The sequence below is a fragment of the Lissotriton vulgaris genome, chromosome 7 (assembly GCF_964263255.1).
Source record: "Lissotriton vulgaris chromosome 7, aLisVul1.2, whole genome shotgun sequence".
NCBI classification, from domain to species: Eukaryota; Metazoa; Chordata; class Amphibia; order Caudata; family Salamandridae; genus Lissotriton; species Lissotriton vulgaris.
In genome coordinates this window covers 418,312,821-418,336,673 of record NC_141695.1, presented here as the reverse complement: position 1 = coordinate 418,336,673, position 23,853 = coordinate 418,312,821, and positions in this window count along the sequence as shown.

Genomic DNA, 23,853 nt, shown 5'->3' with positions numbered 1-23,853 from the left:
GAAGACCCTTGTTTGGCAAACGAGGAATACGAAAACTGGATTCTGCATTCTCTTGAGACCATTCTCCCTCTCAAGAAGTCCTCGGCTAAACGTCCCCTTAAAACAGCCCCATGGTACACGGAAGCCCTTAGAGATAAAAAGCGACACTGCCGGAAAGCAGAAAGAAAATGGCGTGTGACCTACGCTACGGAAGACAAAACCCGATATCGGGAAGAAATAAAAACTTACAAAGAGCAGATAAAAACTGCCCAAACAGAATACTTCTCGAACAAAATCCTTAACTCAACCCCCAAATCGAGGGAAATCTTCCAAACTCTGCAGGCCCTGATTAAACCTCCCCCCCCAGTGTTCATGAGGAGAAATCAACCGACCAATGTAACGACCTAGCTGAATTCTTCTCGGCCAAAGTGAACAAAATATATTCTTCCTTTCCTACCAGCACTGCGTCCACGTTACCTCATAACAACAACGGAGAGCAGACCCAGTTCCAGCCTTCCTCCCCACACTCGACCGTTTCACCTGTATGGACCTAGAAGCAGCCGAATCCATAGCTCGGAAAGTGAAATCCGGCTCACCAACAGACCCGGCCCCCCCAGAGACAATGTTACTCGCATCCCAGACGATTCTACCCATCATCAAGAATCTAGTGAATGCGTCCATTGACTCTGCCTCGGTTCCTCCTGCCTGGAAAAAGGCAATGGTCCGAGCATTAATAAAGAAGCCTCATCTGGACCCCTCGGACTTTGCCAACTACCGCCCGATCTCACTGCTCCCCTGGGTCAGTAAAATCGCGGAGAAACACATCAATCTCCAATTGGTCAACTACCTGGAAAGCAATCTGCTGTTAGACCCTACACAGACAGGATTCAGGCCTAAGCATGGAACAGAGTCCGCCCTCCTTATGGTCGTCGAGGAGTCCAGAAAAATCATCGATCAAGGAGGATCAGTGGCAGTGGTCCTTCTTGATCTCAGTGCGGCGTTTGATACGGTCAGTCATAACACCTTACTGAACCGTATAGCAAACGTCGGCATTGTGGATAAGGCCTGGCTCTGGATAAAATCCTTCCTGAGCGACAGGTCATTCCAGGTGTTTGACGGACAGGCCGTCTCCTCCAGCATACCGATGAAGTGTGGAGTCCCCCAGGGCTCCTCTTTAAGTCCTGCGCTTTTTAATATCTATATGAGGCCACTGGCTGAGGTAGTTCGTCCGTATGGAGTTAAGATCATTTCCTATGCGGACGACACACAGCTGGTGGTCTCCTTAGCGCAGGAAGCCCAACATTCTCCATCGGGGGGTCTAACCAAATGCCTGGAGGAGGTGAAGTCCTGGATGACGCTGTCCTCACTGAAGCTGAATGGGGACAAGACAGAGCTCATGTTGCTAGGCCCGGCCGACCCGACCCTCTTCAAGTCATTATGGCCCACCTGTCTAGGCCCCCCCCCCGGCTCCAAAAGATAACATCAAAAGCCTAGGGGTGTGGCTGGACAAGAACCTCACTTTTAACACCCAGGCTACAAAGCTCTCCGCCACCTGCTTTGGACTCCTTCGGACATTGAAGAAGGTCCTACCCCTGCTCCCAATGGAGGCCAAACAAACAGCTATTCAGGGCTTAATACAATCACGCCTGGACTCAAACAACGTCCTTTACCTGGGAGCCCAGAGTACTCTTTAAATAGGTTGCAACTGGTGCAGAACTGTGCGGCCCGCACCCTACTGCAAATTCCACGAAGAACCTCAGTCAGAGAGGCATTGACCAGCCTTCATTGGCTACCAGTGCGAAAAAGAGTGACCTTTAAGGCAATGTGCATTGCCCATCAGGCCTTCTGGGACTCGGGCCCAAAACTCTTGCGCAGCCTAGTCAGCCAATACCACCCTGGCCGTGAACTACGTTCCAGCCAGGCCTTCATGGCAACAATCCCCAGAATCAAGAGATCTAGAGCAGGTGGAAGAATGTTCACCCTCAACGCCTCAAAATTCTGGAACACCCTTCCCCCTCACCTGAGATCTAACCCGAACCTTGCCTCTTTCCGCAAGCAACTAAAAACCCATCTATTCAAATCCCCGTAATCATCTCAGCCCCCCATCTTCCTCCTAGTCTCTGACAGTCTCATTACACCCTTCTGATTCCCTAGCGCTTGGACGCCTCAGGGCAGCAATCGCGCTGTACAAATGTATTTTCATTCATTCATTTTTATTCACAGGGGACTCACAGGGGACGTATGCAGTGTCTAAACACAGCAGCGGATCACCATTAACTTCTATGGCGAAAGTCGCAATTGGAAAGTTAAAGATAAAGTACACTAAGGAGAGGACTTAGAGCAAACCCCTTTAGACTTAAGGGGTTCTAGTGCCAACACCCACGGGAGAACTGGAGTACTCGAGTTACCTCACCCAGGGAAGCCGGGTGCATAGGTGTCTTTTGGTGTTGGGAATCGTTGTCGTTTCCAATGGTGATCTGCTGCAAAGTGCTGCTGCAGAAGAAGTGGAAAGTGTCCGGTGTGATCCAAGCCTGAATCGAAGATGAGAAGAACCTGAAAGCAGAGGGGACAGAGTCTGGGTCACTAGCCAGTGACCAGGGGCACGATAGTTGAATGCCCACTGATGTTGGGTGATTTCAGGTGAAAGAGGTGAAGCTTGACAGTTCAGCCACGAGGGCCAGGAGGTGTCGACGATGACCAGGATCTGGAATCGAGCTGTCCCACAAAAGATGTTGAGTTCTGCAGTGTTGGAGCCCGGATTGGACCCAACAAGCCTTGGCAACAGCAACCCATGCAGAAATACTATGGTGTGGACCAGCAAGGTCTGAGGGACTCACCGCGCGGTGGGGAGTCAGGGCACGTCTAGAGCAACCAGGTAAGCCCAAGGAAAATCAGTGTTGCCTTCACAGGGATCCACCAGTTGACTGACCAGGGATCGCGAAGGTGCCTCAAGCTGAAATGCAAGAAACGGGCTCACGGAACACTCGTGGAGTGAAGGCCCACAATCTTCGGTGCAGATGGTGCTCGGGGTTTGGGCTACAAGTAATCCAAAGCACAACTTCAAGAGATGTCGAGAAGTCAATGCACTTGCAAATGTGCTTGGTGTCCAGGAGTTCCAGTTCCACGTCACTCGCGAGGGCTGCGGGTCTCAGCTTTGCTGGGGGCTTGGGTCGGCCTCTGACAAGTCTGGAAATCTTCTTCCTGTGTTGCAAATACTTCGGAGTCCGGCGGGAGCTTCAGAAATGCAGACAGGCAAGATGCATCATTGGTGTCTGCAAAGCAGAGGAGTCACTCCATGACCCCAAGGAAGATTCTTACGTCCTCTAGTCTTTAGTAGAGTGTTGAAGTTCCAGGATTAAGTTTCAGAGTTTCGTCCAGGTGTAATCTAAAGCCCTGTTGCCAGGGGTTCCTTACTTATACTAAAGAAAGGGGTTGTACATACTCTGGGGACCCACCTTTGGGAGGGTCTGGAAAGAGCGGTGGCTACACCCATTTCCTTTGTCCAGTTTCACGCCAGAGCAGGGGCTGGTAGCCCGTGCAACCGGTTTGAACTGGACTATGAACAAGGACAACAAATGTGCCCCCAGTACAGACTTCAAAGCACTCTCAGAGTGCCCCCACCCAGCCCCAAAACACTAAAGCCTGTCTGGGAGGTGGTTACACCTCCCTGTGACAGGAAACCTATTATCCAGGCTTTCCCCATCGGAGATTCAGTCAGCAGCAGGAGGCCAGATTTGTGGCTGTGGCTGAAGCATCCATTTTGAGATGCGAGGGCTCTTTTAAACTATTACCGGTTAGACCAGTGTGCATATGTCTCTCCCTCTAGAAGGGTGGAATTCTACCCCCGCCGCCAGGACTGGTGGGGGGGAGGGGCTAGGATTCCAAAGTGTTTGACACCAAACACGACATGTTTCCATGCAGCCATTCCAAAGTTAGCATTTACCGTGAGGTTATAATGCACTTAAGAGTATAAAGTCTGGCTGCATCACAGAACAGCCCCAGACATTAGATTCTGAAGGCTGCAGAAGGGTCCTGCTCATTCATCAGCACTCTCTCACACGAAACCAAGCACCCTGCCTTCAGGATTGATAAGGCCTGTCATAGGGGTGACTGATAGGTTTCTTGCCATGTTCACTTTAGACATTTCATAAAGCGATGTCAGCCACTCTGCATGAGTCGGAGGGTTGGTATTGACCCAGTTTTTACATATTTGCCGTCTTGCTAAAAGGATAGCATAGAACAGAAATATTCTTTCTGCCCCCACTATGTTGTTGCTCAGTCCGAATATAACTAGTGGCAGGCAAAGAGGGATCGGAGTTTTAAGGGTTGACTGTAGAAAAAGTCTTGATTTCCTCCTAAATGTACTAATGTTAGGGCATTCCCAGAACATGTGGACATCAGAAGCTGCCGGAAGAAGGCATTTATTGCAGCACTTCCCTGGTTGGAACTTAGAGAGTCTTTGGGGAGAGAGATAGGCTCGATGTAGAGTAAATAGGTGGTTACGCCTCAACCAGGCAGGCATGATGACTTTGTACAGGAGGCTAAAAGATCTGGTCCATAAGTCCTCCATCTGAACTTCACCATCACCTCCCCACAGTACCCTCGGGAGATTGAAATCTCCGTCAGCTTCCTCCATGATGGACCAATACCAAAAAGCCACCTCTTTGGGGCACCTTGATCTATCTACCAGATGTTTTTCTAGAGAGCTATACCCCCCAAGTTTTACATTTTTCTTTAACTGTTCTTGGAACCAACTGGCCAATTGCATGTATTTAAACCAGGATAAAGCTGAACCGACCCTCTCAGAAAAAAATTCCCATTCTACCAAGATCCCTCCCGCTAATGATTCACGCACACTCTAATGCTTCATGTACGATGGATTAAACCCAGATCTTTATGACTGGGGGTGAATGTTTGTATTGCTCAGAATTCCGTCCATAATTTGTTCCTTTTGCATTTGGTGTCCTAAGTTGAAAGGGTTTTCCCAGACGTGGTTACTGTGCTCACTGCAACATTGGATTCAAGCTAGCCTGACTTGTGAGGGGTGATGAGGGGCGATGCCCTGAAACCGGTCCCAGGATGCTTGCTTCCGGTCCAGGGAGTATTTGGCCTGGCAGTTCTGGCTGTACTGTTCCCATGAGGAAGAGGGTCCAAACTGATTTGCATATGGCTGTGTCCAAACTGGGGTAGTGTGGTGAGCAAAAGAACGATGGACTAAACTCCGATTTGTGACTGGGGTGAATGTTTGCATTGTTCAGCATTCCATCCATTATTTGCTCCTTTTGCAATCATATACGATGGCCTGCAATATTCTAGTGGCCTAGTGGTGACACCTTTTCCTCCCCCTCTAGTTTTCATTGCCTTTTCTACCACCATGATTGACACTTACAAAGTGGTTCGGTCATCTCCACGCCACACAGAATTTTTCCTATGCCGTCTCTTGGTGTGGGTCACCACATGCATTTCTTCTCTTGGCTTTTTTCCACTCCAGTTGGGATTCTCTTTATTGCAGGACCTACTCTGAATGGTGTAAGGTAGTCTATTTTATTGATACTGAATTCATCAGCTGTGTGTTTGTTTGTCACATGGGTAAGTGCAGACTCCATGGTAACTGCCCTTGATTTGAAAGTATGTGTGATTTTCCAAGCGTGTGAAGGTCATTTAGAGTCATTGATGGCTTTCCATATATAAGAAGCTGCAGAACTGATGAAGGTGAACCAGAGGTTTGTATTGTGTAGGTCTGCACCTCTTTAGTGGCATTGTTATGGGTTCATGCGCTGGCCAGTTGTCTCGCTCTGGCCTGAAAATTGCCAGTCAATTGACTTCTCTTCAATGGGAATGGCTTGACCTGATTTAGTTGGGAATTTAAGTGTGCCTCTGGACAGCAACTGCTGCATCACCTGTGTTTGGAAGGTTCTAGAATAGCTTAAATATCTCCATTACTAGTGTAGCAGCAGATATTATTTCGCTACGGTGCCAGTTTCTCTTGTGACCACAAAGTAGAATGTGAGACAGCCATCCATGCAGCATTTTAGGGCTCTGCCCTTGCTGCAACAGACAACCCTCTTAATGGTGGTAGTGAAGCGTGTATGGTGCCCATGCTTTCTGGAGCAGTATCTTGCAGGAGGATAGGCGCAGGCCCACCTGAATGTGGAAAGTTTGCAATTGGCCCCCACGATCTTTTTATGGTATTCCAATTTACTCGCTTGGAGCGTATGCCAAGTTCCATGGCATCAGATAGCCCAAGACATGGCCATGCCTTGCAGTTTCATGACCACACCCCTCACTTAAACATATGGGGCCACATGTATCAACCTATTTTGCATTCGCAAGCGGTGCAAATCGCTATATTTGACCATTTGCGAATGCAAAATAGCCTTTCGAGATGTATGAAAGACTTTGGCAGTGCATTTTAGATAATCACATTTTTTTGCGATTTCCTAAAATTGTGACTATAAATAGGGAATCACAATTTCTGATTCTCTAAGCACAAGGTCCAAGCATTTTCTAAATGCAAACTGTGCATTTAGGAAATGTATTACCATCGACTACAATTCGATGGTAACCATGGTCAATTTTGGAAAATGCACAAAAAATGCATTTTTCAAAGTGCCATGTAGCGCCTACATGCCCATAGGGCATGTGTGCGCTTTTCATGTGCACATTTGTTTTTGGGCTGCTTCAGGGGGCCTTAGACCCCGGGCACCCATGGTTTTGCATTACCTAATTTGTGCTTACCAATTAGGTAATCACAAATTATCTAATGCAAAACCATTTGCACCTACAGGCATTTAAGTCCATGGGACTGAATGGAGCAGTATTACCTAATAGCGATTACCTAATTGCAATTGAGACTCTGTAGGAATTACTTTTAGGTAATTGCTACTTTTATTTCATACCATTTTGCATTCCTTATATAACGATTATCTAAAATCTGAAATTAAGGGAATGCAAAATGGAACTTTGATACATGTAGCCCATGGTTGTTGCGCCCTGTCTGCATGTTGGTACACTTTCCAGGCTTGATTTGCCTTCCTGTCATAGACATAATCACAAGATTATCATCCATTGATATCAGTCTTGAAGAACCGGGTTTTAAACCCAGCGGCGCAAGGGGCACGCCCAAAGTCTTCGGATTCACCTGTCTTGGTATACAGAGACACGGAATACTTCTGGGTGGCGTCAAAGACCAAATTTATTAGCTGCAGCTAGTAACAGTATTCTCAGCAATACAACACGGTGTACCACTCAAGAAACTGTTCAAATTTGTAAGGTGAAACATCCCTTGTTATATTCACATTACAAATGCACACCCACTGCACAAAATTCTAGCCAATAAGGTACATTTTCAAACAAAGTATCACATGACAAAAAACTCAGTTTGCAATAACCCAACCAAAAGTAAATGATTAGGAATGTCCCAAATCCAATCTCCACAAGCCGGACAAATCCATAATTGAAAGCACAAAGCATGTAATGAAGAAACATAGAAAAGAAACAATGGAAGATAATGAGCAAGATAAGGCATGTGTAGAGAAGCTAAAAGTTAACGATGACCTGAACATTGACTGGCAATCTCAGATAACGATCAACCAAGGAAATTGGCTTAGCGAGGTCAGTTTCAGATGAAGGGGTCAGTTTCTTACAATGCACCTTAGAGTCAAGAAAAGGCTTAGTTAATAAGTGCATGAACAACGAAGCCCATGCAACTTTGTTCGTTTGGTTACCTCCATGGGCCTACGTGATGGCAACACAAAATAGAGGCACGGACAAAAGGGAACCCATATTCAAGACAAAGTCTCTGAATACGTAATGAACTCGCTAGTTAACGTGACAATATCACTCCATATTAGCCGTACTTGCTAGATACGGTACAACATCACCAAAATCGTAACAGAACCAGGACAAGACAGAATTTTACAGAACCTCAGACCATCCTTTTGCCATTACGTAGGCAATAACCCAAACTCATGTTAGTCTGAATCCAGGTCTATATCTATTCTCATCAGGTCATCAAGGTGTTGCTGGAGCATCATCCTACTACTCTCTGCTTCTCTCGAGACAGGTCTCCGCACGTACAAAGTAGCACAAATACTACAAATGGCGGTACCACATTGGATGCAAAGACAACAGAAGAAGAGGATAGCTAAAATCATACCAAAGAACATCAGAATCTTCCATCCCCATTTGGACAGTAGTCCCAAAACCATCCAGTCAACGACCAGTCTCCTTCGTCCACATGAATAGACTCAGAGATCTTATGCAGTCTAGAGATGGCTTGGTTTACTGTAGGGGCATTATCTGGTATGAAAACACAACAACTAGATTCGATCAATTTGCATACCCCTCCTCGATCTGCAAGTATGATATCTAAAACCACACGATTTTGCAACGTCATAAGACGATTTGCTTGAAGCTCAGCGGCAATATTACTAAGGGCACCTGCAGTTTCATTTACAGTGGCCTCAACCACTCTCGTAAGTTGTCGTACATTCCTACTATTGGCCATAGGACCCCAAAACGGTAGGAAACCCTTGAAAAAGTCTCCTACTTCCTGTGCTGCAGTATCTTCCTGATCGAAGACCCCTCTACGATATCTTGTTCTATGATAGTCCGAAGTAGTAGTGTATGTAGGGGGAAGCAAACATGCCACATAACAAGTTCCCGAAAAATCAGGGGGCAACCATGTGTAGGCTCTATCGTGACGGTTGTTTGGCAAGACGGGTTCACATCACGCCACACCGCTATACTGAGAAGGTTTGTCTTTGGGCATTACAACAACAGGCTTAGACTATGGGCACCTTAGAGCATACAGAATGGCATCAATACCTCCCGTGGGCACACGCTCTTTACCATAAAATAACAACAGGCCTAGACTATGGGCTCCTTAGAGCACACAGAATGGCATTAATACCTCTCGTGGGCACACGCTCTTTACCATAAAATAACAACAGCGGCTTTGCAATCATAGATCCAGGTGGGCACATTGACTTAATAGGTTTGGAGCGGATATAACATCATTTATATTGTTCCGCTCGCCATGCTAGTACATTATAAACAATGAAATTCCCGTATGTACTAGCTTCACACTAAGACAGAATTTCTCAGCAATAATTAAACGTTTTGATGGCATGTTTTTGGTGAGTGATTCAATGGTTTGAATTTATTCACCTTTTACAGAGCGGTGCTTCACCTATGTCCTGAGCCGCAGCCAGGTGGGGTGAGGTCTTTACTTCTCATAAATCAGGTAAGAAGTAGTTTGTGAAATTTGAAAAGTTTCATGTTCCATAAGAACTGGTAGGCACTAGTACAAACAGTGTGTTTGGTCTTCTTCTTTGGATATAGACCTCACCAATGTCGATAATTATCAATGGTGAAAAAGAAGGTTTATTGTGGACAGGTGGCGGGTGATGTTCTCATGCCATGCATTTCTTTTTCAGTCTACTACTGAATTTGTGAGAAGACTCGAAACAAGTACACCTAGGAGGTCCAGGTGACACTTATATAAATATCTAAGTTGTTCCTATAATCTCTTCCTTTTTAAAGAAAACACTTCTTCACACTTTAGGGTTTTTTTTGTTTGCAGTAGCGTTATTTTTAGGTCCTGAAGAAAGCAAGGCCACATGGCCATTAATTGCTGAAACATGTCGACCACGTTCCACCACTAGACAGTTTATAAATTTTCCCTGTCTTGGCTATTTTTAACATTGGTGTTGGGAGCTATACCCTATTAAAATTTCTTTTGCTCCCTAAACCAATTTTATTCACCTTTTCTATATTTTTTGGTATCACTTTGTTGTTTGCACTGCACACTTTTTCACCCCGTCAGTTACATCACCAGTACATATTTTTCCAACTCAAAACGATCATGCCCTGACCAACAGGAAGGTTAGTCCTTTCCTGTTAGAGAAAAGATCAGGTGCGGTGTTGGTCCTCGGAGCCCCAAATGATGAAGGGTGGTTCCGAGTGGTGACTGATGGGTGCCAGAGACCAGACACTAACTTGACCTGGATTTTGTAACTTTCAGTTGTACGGCTAGTGGTAACAACTCACTCCTACTGTCCCCAATAATTACCTGTAGGAATCCTGACCCTCTGATACTTTTTTGTGATATGTAGGGAGAAGCAAACATGCCACATAACAAGTTCCCGAAAAATCAGGGGTAAACCATGTGTAGGCTCTATCGTGACAAACAAAATATGTGCCTTTAGCTGGCACAAACGGAGGAGAAGTCTGAGATGAATAGATATAGGTTTGAGCACACACACTCTTACCTAGCTGAGCTCTCGGATTTCGACCACTACCTTGTAAACAAAAGTGGCCTCGATGGGGTACAATCCAAATCGGGGGAGACCTTTTTCGTCTCTCCTTCTCTGTCAAGCTGGTACTGTATCCAGTCACGTTCCAACCAACGTAAGCACTAATGGTTTTGCATTACCTAATTTGTGCTTACCAATTAGGTAATCACAAATTATCTAATGCAAAACCATTTGCACCTACGGGCATTGAAGTCCATGGGACTGAATGGAGCAGTATTACCTAATAGCGATTACCTAATTGCAATTGAGACTCTGTAGGAATTACTTTTAGGTAATCGCTATTTTATTTCATACCATTTTGCATTTCTTATATAACGATTACCTAAGATCTGAAATTAAGGGAATGCAAAATGGAACTTTGATATATGTAGCCCATGGTTGTTGCGCCCTGTCTGCATGTTGGTACACTTTCCAGGCTTGATTTGCCTTCCTGTCATAGACATAATCACAAGATTATCATCCATTGATATCAGTCTTGAAGAACCGGGTTTTAAACCCAGCGGCGCCAGGGGCACGCCCAAAGTCTTCGGATTCACCTGTCTAGGTATACAGAGACATGGAATACTTCTGGGTGGCGTCAAAGACCAAATTTATTAGCTGCAGCTAGTAACAGTATTCTCAGCAATACAACACGGTGTACAACTCAAGAAACTGTTCAAATTTGTAAGGCGAAACATCCCTTTTTATATTCACATTACAAATGCACACCCACTGCACAAAATTCTAGCCAATAAGGTACATTTTCAAACAAAGTATCACATGACAAAAAACTCAGTTTGCAATAACCCAACCAAAAGTAAATTATTAGGAATGTCCCAAATCCAATCTCCAAGCTGGACAAACCCATAATTGAAAGCACAAAGCATGTAATGAAGAAACATAGAAAAGAAACAATGGCAGATAACGAGCAAGATAAGGCATGTGTAGAGAAGCTAAAAGTTAACGATGTCCTGAACATTGACTGGCAATCTCAGATAACGATCAACCAAGGAAATTGGCTTAGCGAGGTCAGTTTCAGATGAAGGGGTCAGTTTCTTACAATGCACCTTAGAGTCAAGAAAAGGCTTAGTTAATAAGTGCATGAACAACGAAGCCCATGCAATTTTGTTCGTTTGGTTACCTCCATGGGCCTACGTGATGGCAACACAAAATGGAGGCACGGACAAAAGGGAACCCATATTCGGGACAAAGTCTCTGAATACGTAATGAACTCGCTAGTTAACTTGAAAATATCACTCCATATTAGCCGTACTTGCTAGATACGGTACAACATCACCAAAATCGTAACAGAACCATAACCTCACAGGACAAGACAACATTTTACAGAACCTCAGACCCCCCTTTTGCCATTACGTAGGCAATAACCCAAACTCATGTTAGTCTGAATCCAGGTCTATATCTATTCTCATCAGGTCATCAAGGTGTTGCTGGAGCATCATCCTACTACTCTATGCTTCTCTCGAAACAGGTCTCTGCACGCACAAAGTAGCACAAATACTACAAATGGCGGTACCACATTGGATGCAAAGACAACAGAAGAAGAGGATAGCTAAAATCATACCAAAGAACATCAGAATCTTCCATCCCCATTTGGACAGTAGTCCCAAAACCATCCAGTCAACGACCAGTCTCATTCGTCCACATGAATAGACTCAGAGATCTTATGCAGTCTAGAGATGGCTTGGTTTACTGTAGGGGCATTATCTAGTATGAAAACACAGCAACTAGATTGGATCAATTTGCATACCCCTCCTCGATCTGCAAGTATGATATCTAAAACCATACGATTTTGCAACATCATAAGACGATCCGCTTGAAGCTCAGCGGCAATATTACTAAGGGCACCTGCAGTTTCATTTACAGTGGCCTCAACCACTCTCGTAAGTTGTCGTATATTCCTACTATTGGCCATAGGACCCCAAAACGGTAGGAAACCCTTGAAAATGTCTCCTACTTCCTGTGCTGCAGTATCTTCCTGATCGAAGACCCCTCTACGATATCTTGTTCTATGATAGTCCGAAGTAGTAGTGTATGTAGGGGGAAGCAAACATGCCACATAACAAGTTCCCGAAAAATCAGGGGGCAACCATGTGTAGGCTCTATCGTGACGGTTGTTTGGCAAGACGGGTTCACATCACGCCACACCGCTATACTGAGAAGGTTTGTCTTTGGGCATTACAACAACAGGCTTAGACTATGGGCACCTTAGAGCATACAGAATGGCATCAATACCTCCCGTGGGCACACGCTCTTTACCATAAAATAACAACAGGCCTAGACTATGGGCTCCTTAGAGCACACAGAATGGCATTAATACCTCTCGTGGGCACACGCTCTTTACCATAAAATAACAACAGCGGCTTTGCAATTATAGATCCAGGTGGGTACATTGACTTAATAGGTTTGGAGCGGATATAACATCATTTATATTGTTCCGCTCGCCATGCTAGTACATTATAAACAATGAAATTCCCGTATGTACTAGCTTCACACTAAGACAGAATTTCTCAGCAATAATTAAACCTTTTGTTGGCATGTTTTTGGTGAGTGATTCAATGGTTTGAATTTATTCACCTTTTACAGAGCGGTGCTTCACCTATGTCCTGAGCCGCAGCCAGGTGGGGTGAGGTCTTTACTTCTCATAAATCAGGTAAGAAGTAGTTTGTGAAATTTGAAAAGTTTGAAGTTCCATAAGAACTGGTAGGCACTAGTACAAACAGTGTGTTTGGTCTTCTTCTTTGGATATAGACCTCACCAATGTCGATAATTATCAATGGTGAAAAAGAAGGTTTATTGTGGACAGGTGGCGGGTGATATGCTCATGCCATGCATTTCTTTTTCAGTCTACTACTGAATTTGTGAGAAGACTCGGAACAAGTACACCTAGGAGGTCCAGGTGACACTTATATAAATATCTAAGTTGTTCCTATAATCTCTTCCTTTTTAAAGAAAACACTTCTTCACACTTTAGGGTTTTTTTTGTTTGCAGTAGCGTTATTTTTAGGTCCTGAAGAAAGCAAGGCCACATGGCCATTAATTGCTGAAACATGTCGACCACGTTCCACCACTAGACAGTTTATAAATTTTCCCTGTCTTGGCTATTTTTAACATTGGTGTTGGGAGCTATACCCTATTAAAATTTCTTTTGCTCCCTAAACCAATTTTATTCACCTTTTCTATATTTTTTGGTATTACTTTGTTCTTTGCACTGCACACTTTTTCACCCCGTCAGTTACATCACCAGTACATATTTTTCCAACTCAAAACGATCATGCCCTGACCAACAGGAAGGTTAGTCCTTTCCTGTTAGAGAAAAGATCAGGTGCGGTGTTGGTCCTCGGAGCCCCAAATGATGAAGGGTGGTTCCGAGTGGTGACTGATGGGTGCCAGAGACTAGACACTAACTTTACCTGGATTTTGTAACTTTCAGTTGTACGGCTAGTGGTAACAACTCACTCCTACTGTCCCCAATAATTACCTGTAGGAATCCTGACCCTGTGATACTTTTTTGTGATATGTAGGGGGAAGCAAACATGCCACATAACAAGTTCCCGAAAAATCAGGGGGCAACCATGTGTAGGCTCTATCGTGACAAACAAAATATGTGCCTTTAGCTGGCACAAACGGAGGAGAAGTCTGAGATGAATAGACATAGGTTTGAGCACACACACTCTTACCTAGCTGAGCTCTCGGATTTCGACCACTACCTTGTAAACAAAAGTGGCCTCGATGGGGTACAATCCAAATCGGGGGAGACCTTTTTCGTCTCTCCTTCTCTGTCAAGCTGGTACTGTATCCAGTCACGATCCAACCAACGTAAGCACTAATGGTTTTGCATTACCTAATTTGTGCTTACCAATTAGGTAATCACAAATTATCTAATGCAAAACCATTTGCACCTATGGGCATTGAAGTCCATGGGACTGAATGGAGCAGTATTACCTAATAGCGATTACCTAATTGCAATTGAGACTCTGTAGGAATTACTTTTAGGTAATCGCTATTTTATTTCATACCATTTTGCATTTCTTATATAACGATTACCTAAAATCTGAAATTAAGGGAATGCAAAATGGAACTTTGATATATGTAGCCCATGGTTGTTGCGCCCTGTCAGCATGTTGGTACACTTTCCAGGCTTGATTTGCCTTCCTGTCATAGACATAATCACAAGATTATCATCCATTGATATCAGTCTTGAAGAACCGGGTTTTAAACCCAGCGGCGCCAGGGGCACACCCAAAGTCTTCGGATTCACCTGTCTTGGTATACAGAGACACGGAATACTTCTGTGTGGCGTCAAAGACCAAATTTATTAGCTGCAGCTAGTAACAGTATTCTCAGCAATACAACACGGTGTACAACTCAAGAAACTGTTCAAATTTGTAAGGCGAAACATCCCTTTTTATATTCACATTACAAATGCACACCCACTGTACAAAATTCTAGCCAATAAGGTACATTTTCAAACAAAGTATCACATGACAAAAAACTCAGTTTGCAATAACCCAACCAAAAGTAAATTATTAGGAATGTCCCAAATCCAATCTCCACAAGCTGGACAAACCCATAATTGAAAGCACAAAGCATGTAATGAAGAAACATAGAAAAGAAACAATGGCAGATAACGAGCAAGATAAGGCATGTGTAGAGAAGCTAAAAGTTAACGATGTCCTGAACATTGACTGGCAATCTCAGATAACGATCAACCAAGGAAATTGGCTTAGCGAGGTCAGTTTCAGATGAAGGGGTCAGTTTCTTACAATGCACCTTAGAGTCAAGAAAAGGCTTAGTTAATAAGTGCATGAACAACGAAGCCCATGCAATTTTGTTCGTTTGGTTACCTCCATGGGCCTACGTGATGGCAACACAAAATGGAGGCACGGACAAAAGGGAACCCATATTCGAGACAAAGTCTCTGAATACGTAATGAACTCGCTAGTTAACTTGAAAATATCACTCCATATTAGCCGTACTTGCTAGATACGGTACAACATCACCAAAATCGTAACAGAACCATAACCTCACAGGACAAGACAAAATTTTACAGAACCTCAGACCCCCCTTTTGCCATTACGTAGGCAATAACCCAAACTCATGTTAGTCTGAATCCAGGTCTATATCTATTCTCATCGGGTCATCAAGGTGTTGCTGGAGCATCATCCTACTACTCTATGCTTCTCTCGAGACAGGTCTCCGCACACACAAAGTAGCACAAATACTACAAATGGCGGGACCACATTGGATGCAAAGACAACAGAAGAAGAGGATAGCTAAAATCATACCAAAGAACATCAGAATCTTCCATCCCCATTTGGACAGTAGTCCCCAAAACCATCCAGTCAACGACCAGTCTCATTCGTCCACATGAATAGACTCAGAGATCTTATGCAGTCTAGAGATAGCTTGGTCTATTGTAGGGGCATTATCTGGTATGAAAACACAGCAACTAGATTGGATCAATTTGCATACCCCTCCTCGATCTGCAAGTATGATATCTAAAACCATACGATTTTGCAACGTCATAAGACGATCCGCTTGAAGCTCAGCGGTAATATTACTAAGGGCACCTGCAGTTTCATTTACAGTGGCCTCAACCACTCTCGTAAGTTGTCGTATATTCCTACTATTGGCCATAGGACCCCAAAACGGTAGGAAACCGAAGTAGTAGTGTATGTAGGGGGAAGCAAACATGCCACATAACAAGTTCCCGAAAAATCAGGGGGCAACCATGTGTAGGCTCTATCGTGACAAACAAAATATCTGCCTTTAGCTGGCACAAACGGAGGAGAAGTCTGAGATGAATAGACATAGGTTTGAGCACACACACTTTTACCTAGCTGAGCTCTCGGATTTCGACCACTACCTTGTAAACAAAAGTGGCCTCGATGGGGTACAATCCAAATCGGGGGAGACCTTTTTCGTCTCTCCTTCTCTGTCAAGCTGGTACTGTATCCAGTCACGTTCCAACCAACGTAAGCCTGCACCTCATCCTTAGGGATAGTATTATATGCATCAATATCTCGGATCATATCTACTATTCCCTTTATCAAGGCACTATTACTTGGATTGTCTTTCACAGAACGTAAGGGATATACCTCATTTGCATAGATGAACATAGTCTGAAAAGTCCATACAGACCCATTGAAAGAAAAAGGCAAAACCAAATAAGGCAACCTCTATCTGTCGTATGAGGCATAAGACCACAGACCCAGCAATTAGTAGTATTTACTATCAACTGATGCTAATGCAACAGCTGTATAAACGAATTGTTGACAAATTCTGACCTCCTTGTCTGTTCATGTTCAGGCAACGTATAAAATTGATGCAAAGAAACAGTAGTAAAGGAAAGCATAGGTTGGGAAGTGGGTGCAGGTTTCGGTTGTGTAGCATAAACAATCCAACCCACACAAGCTAATGTGATACTTAAAAACATTAAAGAACACAACATAATAAGACATTTGTTACGGATCAATGTACAAAATCTTATCTTAAAATCCATTCTCTCAACAACTCTTTCAGTTACAAAAAACTCCATCCTCTAACGTGCTGCTCACGGCAATTTTCCTTCTTCACTTAAGTGTGCGTCCAGGCGTCCTAGACGTCCCTAGAACCGCAGACCTTTTGTCAATACGCGGGTCACCCCTTAAGAACTTATACCGTGACCCTGCAGCTGAGCTCGGATAGTAGCTCGAAAAAGAAAAATAGAACAAAAAAGTTTCTTGTCTGAAAGAGTATAATTCTCAAAAAAATTCAAATTTCTATTTGTTCATTCTAGTCCGCAGATTATAGCGTTCTTTACCAGGCACCGTCTGATCCTGAAAAAGTGTCTCTGGTTGCGTAGTGTCAAGTCTCAAATGCGATGGCCCAGCTTCTTGCAGAACTTTGTCATCCGCATGTTCCGACTGAGTCCATTTCAAATGTGCGTCACTAAAAGGCACACATCTCGGAACCCTTTCAGTATCAAAATCGGCAATACCATTTCTGACCCACTGGTCGTATGGTAAGGATAAGGGTATCCTTTTACAATGGGTGGCATGCACCCAATTTTTCTTGCCGCAAACCTTGACAGCAGTCCGAGTTGCCAATAACACTTGGTATGGACCTGTCCACCTCGGTTCCAGATTCTTTGTCCTTTGGAAGTTTCTCACCAGGGTCCACTCGCCAGGTTGAATCGAGTGACCCGCATCCACATAAGCTGAAGGTAAAGTATCATAGACCTGTTGGTGAAGAACATGCAATTTAGCAGTCAAGTCATGTAAGTAATCAACCAACATAGGATACTCAATGTCACTATATTTATTCGGCCTCGGCACACCCCAAACATTTGCCGGGCGACCAAAAACAATTTCGTATGGGCTAAGTCCCACACGAGAATGTACTGTCATTCTTGTGGACAAAAGTGCCAGTGGTAGAGCATCTGGCCATGTAAGACCAGAGCTTGCTTGTATCTTGGCCAATTTAAGTTTAAGAGTGCCATTGTAGCACTCGACCAAACCAGCTGACTGGGGGTGATTCTCAGCATAGAACTTCTGTTTGATTCCCAAACCCGCACACACTTTCTTCATAATCTGACCCACGAATTCACTTCCGTTGTCACTCCATATCATTCTCGGCAAACCATATCTAGGCAAATATTCTTTGAGCAAATTCTTGGCTGTAGATAAAGCAGTATTATCCTTGAGGGGGTATGTCTCTATCCATCTGGAGAAGGCACAAACAACCACAAGGGCATACTTTAGGTTATTGCATCTTTCCATGTGAATAAAATCCATCTGTAACACCTCAAACGGATACGTTGGAGGAGCAAAATGACCTGCTGGAGTTGGGGTTCCCTTGCCAGGATTATGCATCAAGCAAATCATGCAGTTTCTAACCAGATTCTCATCACATTTAGGAATTCCAGCATTCTGCTATACTGGAGCCAACAACTTACATATCCCTTTTGAACTGATGTGAGCCAATCCATGAGCCATCGTAACCACTGGGAGCATATACGCATCAGGCAACAACCAACCCAACAGCCAGTCGAATCCAACATTCCCGTAGTCTCTTTCCACACATTCAATTCTTTCTCAGTAGCTTCTGCCTGAATCGATTTCACACTTTCTATTGTGTCTTCACACATTCCTCCTGCCATAACCCATCTAGCAGGGCCTGCAACATACATACGACTCGTCACCTCTTTCGCCGTTTCACTCGCTACTTCATCCGCAAACTCATTGCCACGACCAACATCATCCGTAACTTTCCTATGTGCACTGCATTTCACAATCGCAATTTGTGTCGGCAAAGTAAGTGACTCAAGAAGTTCATTCACCAATTGTCCATGCTGAGTTTTCGTACCATGGGAAGTAAGAAATCCTCTCTCTCTCCACAAACGTCCAAAGCTATGAGCCACATCAAATGCATATTGACTATCAGTATACACATTCACTCTCTTTCCTTTCGACAACACACACGCTCTCGTCAGTGCAATCAACTCTGCTGCTTGAGCTGAATTCTGTGCAATACGTGCAGTTTCAACAATCGTGTGCAAAGTCGTAACCGCATACGCTGCAGTCGTATCGCCATTCGGAAGCTTAAAGCATGAACCATCTACCCATAAGGTGCCATCTGGATTCGAAAGAGGAGTATCTTTCAGATCAACTCTACCCTTCGTTTCCTCCTCTGTCCGGAGAAAACAATCATGGTGTTCCTGAGCATCTGTCTCTACAGAAATCGGCAACAATGTAGCTGGATTCAATGTGTTGCACTGCTTAATGTGCACATGACTAGCCAAAAGCGTCAACTCATAACCTGACAATCGCGCACTACTAAGATGCTGAGTCCTTGTTTTATTCAATAAGGTATCCACTGCATGTGGGACCATAACAATCTACGTATTATCCAATACCAAACCAGCAGACTGTCGGATAGAAACAGCCGCTGCCGCTGTAACTCTTAGACAACTAGGCAACGCCCTAGCTACCGAATCTAAAGTAGCTGAAAAATATGCACATGGGCTCTGCTTGTCTCCAAATTGTTGCGTAGACACTGACAACGCACAATCTTCTCTCTCGTGCACATAAAGTGTAAAAGGTTTACTGTAGTCCGGGGTACCCAACACCGGAGCATAACACAACGCATCACGCAATTCAGAAAAACTCTTCTGACATTCGTCAGACCACTGAAGAGGGTTTGGAGTGTCTTTAATAGTAAGTGCCAACAAAGGTTTCGCTAGCAGAGAAAATTTCGGAATCCACTGTCTACAATACGAGGTGATACCCAAAAAGGCACGCACCTCTCTCTGTGTGGATGGCACAGTCATTTGAGCAATTGCTTGAATACGCTCTGGGGTCAATTGTCTTCCCTCCTTCGACAAGAGTTGACCTAAGTAGGTCACTTCTTGGCGGCAATACTGCAACTTCGAAAGTGACACTTTAAGGTGAAGGTCAGACAAATGTTGCAACAAAGAAAGCGTAGCTTCTTTACAAATCTCTTCATCATCAGCAGCGACCAACAGATCATCCACGTACTGGACAAGAGTTGCACCAGAAGGCAAAACAAAAGTATCAAGCTGAGTCTTTAAAGCCTGACTATAGATGGAGGGACTCTCACAATAACCTTGAGGAGCGCGTTTAAACCTGAAACTTCGGCCTCCTAAAGAGAAGCCAAAAATATCCCTACTTTTTTCGGCAATTGGAATATAAAGAAAGCGTTCTTCAGATCGATAACAGATAACCAAGCAGCTGAAGCAGGGATCATAGTCAATAACGCAGTAATGTCCGGGACAACAGGAAACTGTGGCACGACAATTTTATTGACCTCTCGAAGGTCGATCACAAACCGATACACAGGTGGCTGGGAAGAGACAGTACGCTTAAGAACAGGCAGAACAGGACTGTTACAGACATTACCTCTTGTTTCTTCAATCACATCTTTCTCAACCAAATCATAGATAATCACTAAAAGAGCTCTCTCGCCATCACTAGAGATCTTATATTGGGGAATGCGAGGTAGCCTAGCATTCGACTTGAGGGTAACAACATAGGGTGGAATCTGCAAAAGGCCAACATCATTAGGACCTGTAGCCCAAAGAGTATCAGGGAGCGAACGCAATTCCAGTGGAAGCCGATCTTTAGACAAGTACATCAGAGAGATCACTCTCTTACCCAACGTGAGATGTACTCCCGAAGGAGAACAATGTAATGTTGCATACAATCTTTTCAACAAATCGAAACCCAACAAATTCTCACCACAACCTGTCGTCAGAATAAGGGGTGCTTCCAATTCACAAGGCCCAATAGAAAGAGGCACAGGACAAGAGACCGGGTGACGAACTGGGGCGCCAGAAAATCCTACCGAGACATTCATCAAGCCAGACAAAGGTGCGCCAGGGAGTTAAGAGTGCATGATAGAACTCTTCGCCGCATCAGTATCCAAAAGAAAACGTTCTGCCATACCTGATGTAATTACTTCAACATAAGGTCCACTCTGGTCTACTGGAACTGACACTACTCCCTCTCTTTGTCCATGGCTGTCCTAGCTATCATTAAAACCAGCACTCTTGCTTTCAACATAATAATCATCCGTGTAGTACTGAGCAGACTGAACAATCGGAACATTCTGTTGATCAAAATAATTCATAGAATTCTGAGGGGGAAAGGAACGTTCATTCTGAGGAAACGTACCACGTCCTCTACCCCTAGGTGCTTGTTGAGAACCTGCATGACCTCTCTGACCAGACATACCATTTGTACGCTGTAGTAAAATCGGACAACTATTCTTGAAATGACCTTCTTCCCTACAATAAGCACACTGATTAGGGCCTAGCGGAAGTCGCGGAGGAAAAAAGACTCAGGCTCCTGCAACAATCTCTGAAACTGTAGGGGCTCCTGAAACTGGGAAGGTTGCTGAAACTGACGCTGATTAGGGCGAGGCGGATACGCCTGCTGTAATAGAACCTTCTACTTCAATTCTTTAGTCTTCTTCTCTGCTTTATCCTTCTCATCTTTATCTCTATTCTCGTAGTATTGTGCAGTAGCCAATATCTGGGCCGAGGAAGAAACAGCCCATGAACTCTCAAAGTCCTTTAACTTATTAGAAAGTTCAGGAAGCAAATTAAAAACAAACTTATCTACAAACAACCTTTGACCACCTTCTGTACTCATATCCTGACCACTGTGATCAATAAATGTTTCCTCAAACCTAGTGAAGAAATCAGACACACTCTTGTCTTTCTTTTGTTTGCATGCTGCTAACTTGTCCCAATTCACTCTCATAGGAGGCATCAAGGTTTTCATTAAATTATTAATCCTACCGGGTAGATCTGCAACTAAAGGCTCAGGTTTGGCACCTCCTACCTGTCGGCCATCTGCAGCAACAATATTAACCCACGTATCTCCTAACTCTGGCGCATGATCCTCGTGACGGATCTTCGCCCACAAAAGTTGAGGAACTACATTACCCAACAGTCCACAGTCGACATGCAGGGGTCGATGAAGTGGGGGCCCTTCTCCAGAATTTCCTCACGAAGCTCCTCACAATCTTCGGGCTTGGACCGGTACTGCTGAAGTCGCCCCACGTTGGGCGCCAGTTGAAGAACCGGGTTTTAAACCCAGCGGCGCCAGGGGCACGCCCAAAGTATTCGGATTCACCTGTCTTGGTATACAGAGGCACGGAATACTTCTGGGTGGCGTCAAAGACCAAATTTATTAGCTACAGCTAGTAACAGTAATCTCAGCAATACAACACGGTATACAACTCAAGAAACTGTTCAAATTTGTAAGGCAAAACATCCCTTTTTATACCCAATATTCACGTTACAAATGCACACCCACTGCACAAAATTCTAGCCAATATGGTACATTTTCAAACAAAGTATCACATGACAAAAAACCCAGTTTGCAATAACCCAACCCAAAGTAAATTATTAAGAATGTCCCAAATCCAATCTCCACAAGCCGGACAAACCCATAATTGAAAGCACAATGCATGTAATGAAGAAACATAGAAACGAAACAATGGCAGATAACAAGCAAGATAAGGCATGTGTAGAGAAGCTAAAAGTTAACGATGTCCTGAACATTGACTGGCAATCTCAGATAACGATCAACCAAGGAAATTGGCTTAGCGAGGTCAGTTTCAGATGAATGGGTCAGTTTCTTACAATGCACCTTAGAGTCAAGAAAAGGCTTAGTTAATAAGTGCATGAACAATGAAGCCCATGCAACTTTGTTCGTTTGGTTACCTCCATGGGCCTACGTGATGGCAACACAAAATGGAGGCACGGACAAAATGGAACCCATATATTCGAGACAAAGTCTCTAAATACGTAATGAACTCGCTAGTTAACGTGACGAATTCACTCCATATTAGCCGTACTTGCTAGATAAGGTACAACATCACCAAAATCGTAACGGAACCATAACCTCACAGGACAAGACAGAATTTTACAGAATCTCAGTCTGCCACAGGCATCCACTACAGGCTGCCAGTAAGTAATAAAACTGCCTGCAACCATCCGATTGACCACATATGCACTACAGCACTCAAGCTGCTAGTGCAAGAGGTATTTATAGGCATCAGTTGTTGCATATGGGGGTAGTAGAACAATGGAGTATTGTATACTAGTTGCCTTCATTGGAGATATGGGCTCTATACACCCTTGTATAACCAGACCTGTCTGGGCTGATGGCACGTGCTAGATTCATAGCCTCATTTTAAGTGTGGTGGTCAGGAGGTGCGCGGCAAGAAAGACACCAGACAGTGGGTTGATCTACTGGAGACTAACCTTGTGCACTAAAGATCCCTTTTTTTATTAGGTCTCGCTGGTTTTAGCAGCGCAAAGCGCTGCTCCAGCGAAATACCTATTGTTGTGGGTTTACCGGGAATGGGGCACAGGGGGTGGTTACGCGCTTCACCTCGGCGATTTCATCTCGAGGACGCGCTTCTGTAGTCGGGCTTGCATCACATGTGCAGACTCTCCAGGGCACTGCAGATCTGTTTTTGCGATCGCGCCTAATGACTTCTGAGTCTCGTTTTTTTTTAGGCAAGTTGCACGCGCTTTTTTTTTTGCAGGCAAGTGGCACCCGCTTGACTCTCTAGGGCGCTGTAGATCTGTTGTTGTGATCGCGCTTAATGACTTCCGAGTCTCGTTTTTTTTAAGGCAAATTGCACGCGCTTGACTCTCCAGGGCGCTACAGATCTGTTGTTGTGATCGCGCCTAATGACTTCCGCGTCTCTAATTATTTTAGGCAAGTGGCACGTGCTTCTGCTGGCCGTGTGCAGACTCTCCTGTGCGCTTCAGTTCAGATGTTGTTAACTAATGTGCTTGGTGATTTTTATTTAACCACGGTGTTAAAAGTAGCAAAGGTACGTTAAAAGCCGCCTCACTGGGAGTATGATTGCTTTTAAATTCCAAAGCATTACCACGTCTCAAACTTCGTAACCCTTCTTGTCGCTGACACCATTACGGTTAAAAGAACGGCTTACAATATATCATTTCTACGATAGCTCTCATGTTATGGAATTAATTAAAATCAACAAGTTATGTAAAAAGCCGCCTCACTGC